The sequence below is a fragment of the Austrofundulus limnaeus genome, unplaced genomic scaffold, assembly GCF_001266775.1.
Source record: "Austrofundulus limnaeus strain Quisiro unplaced genomic scaffold, Austrofundulus_limnaeus-1.0 Scaffold1199, whole genome shotgun sequence".
Taxonomy (NCBI): domain Eukaryota; kingdom Metazoa; phylum Chordata; class Actinopteri; order Cyprinodontiformes; family Rivulidae; genus Austrofundulus; species Austrofundulus limnaeus.
In genome coordinates this window covers 34134-36381 of record NW_013953601.1, presented here as the reverse complement: position 1 = coordinate 36381, position 2248 = coordinate 34134, and positions in this window count along the sequence as shown.

Below are 2248 nucleotides of genomic sequence, written 5' to 3'. Positions count from 1 at the left end.
GACTGGACTGGAGACTCAACAGTGAAGCAGTCTACAAGAAAGGACAGGCAGACTGTACTTCTTAAGGAAGATGAGATCCTTCAATGTCTGCAGCAAGATGCTGCAGATCTTCTACAAGTCTGTTGTTGAGGAAGCTGAGATCCTTCGATGTCTGCAGCAAGATGCTGCAGATCTTCTACAAGTCTGTTGTTGAGAGCGTCRTCTCTTCTGCCATCATCTGTTGATATCAACCTGATAAAGAAGGCTGGTTCTGTTCTGGGGACAACTGTGGAATCTCTGGAGATGATGGTGCAAGAAGAATTTTACATAAAATCAAGAACATTGTGGACAACCCTGACCATCCTCTTCATCAGACTGTCATAGAAAGACAAAGTGTCTTCAGTCCGAGGCTTCTTCAACTTTGCTGTAATACAGACCACTACAGAAGATCTTTCCTGCCCACAGCCATCAGCATCCACAATAAGTTTTTAGTTAAATGAGTTACAACAACACCTAATTTCCCTCTGGGATCAATAAAGTATTTTTGAATTGAATTGAATTGAATAAAAACATGAGTAAAATTAGCAGAAAATATAGGAAATAATGTTACAAGGCTCAAGTCACCAAACTGCAACATCAAACCAACCTTAATTTTCTTGAAAAGCCAGGAAATTAATATAATTTAAAAACCATGTGGACATTTGTTTTGTAAACAAAGCCCCTCAACCAATGACAGCGTGATAAAAACAATTGTCAGACTTTAACCGTTATTCTGTAGCAAAAAGGACTTATTTCAATGTTTCAGATCATGATCAAATTTGGAACAAAGGCAAATAATAAAATAATCTAAGAGCTGCTTTTGACCCGCGGGCCATCAGTTGCCCATCTCTGCGTTAAACCTCCTATTTTGGGGGAGTGTTAAAAATAAGCTTCTGCCAGGCCATGCATAGATGGATTTACACTGAAACAATAGTGATATATCAATAATCTGCGTTGTTACATTTTGTTTCTTTGTTGACAGATGAATAAAAACTCTTCTTTCTGCAACAAAAAGACAAACTTCTCAGACTTCTGCAGTTGTTCAGTAAAAACACCTGCGTGGTAAAGACTCAACAGTGTGGTGTGTTGAAGCAGATGCTGCTTTTATGAAGTGCAGAGTCATATTCATTGAAAAGCCTAATGTGTTTGAACAAAGTTACATTTTTACATTTCTTCTCCTGTCATGACATCTGGGGTTAATAATATTTCATTAAAAAAGCTACAGCCCTAAATATATTTAACCATGCCGGTGATGATGATGATAATGTTGAAAAGTAGCAGTGCTTGAAGAAATGCATATAACCCACCGTCTTTTCTCACAAATATCTTGTGATCTGTTGGACTTCTAATCACTTAAACCTGTTTCCGTGCAGAAAACTTCAGCGCACACCATCCTGTRTGAAAGCAGATTGGATCATTTCATGTAAAACTAGGATTAGTAAACTAGTTTTTCCCAACACCTAACATCTGTTTATAATGAGACCAGAACTGATGAGCAATCATCTACATTTCCTCACATTTTACATGTTCATAGTAAGTAGGAATCTATTTTAGTTTGTGTTTGAAGAGGGAGCACCTTCTGTATCTTATTAACTGTACAGCTTAATATTTAAGGTCTTATTTTCTAGGTGACTGTCTCATACAAGGAGACATTTTTAATAACTGCAGTACTTGTTTTTTTGTACAATATTATGAAACTCTTAATGCAATGCTATGTTCAGATATCAACCTACACTGCTATTCATGATTTTGAATAAAATAAAGCAAATATGCACATTAAGCTGTGTCATATTGTTTGCTTACAAAACACATGTTTAACCATTTTCACCTAATGAGTGAGTCTAAATGTGAACAATTTTGCAAATTAGCCCATTTGTGCAATGAAAGTACTTACTGAAATCATTTGAAACTGATCTTTTGGGTTGTTTTAATTTTATTTGAATGTTTTTGGAGCCCTGGCCCCGTTTCAGAAAGCAGGATAAATGAAAATCCTGAGTTAGTTCTGGGGTAATTATATGCAGAAAGCCAGATAGCCGTTATCCTGAGTAAACTTACCTCCACTCATTTGAAAAAGTTTGGGCAGCCTCGTTAATTTTCCTGATTTACCTTTATAAATTATTGATTGTTTTAATAAAAAAACCAGTTAAATATGTCATTTAAGGGACAAACACAGTGATATTTGAGAAGTGAAATAAAGTTGATATGATTTACAGAAAGTGTGCAATAATTA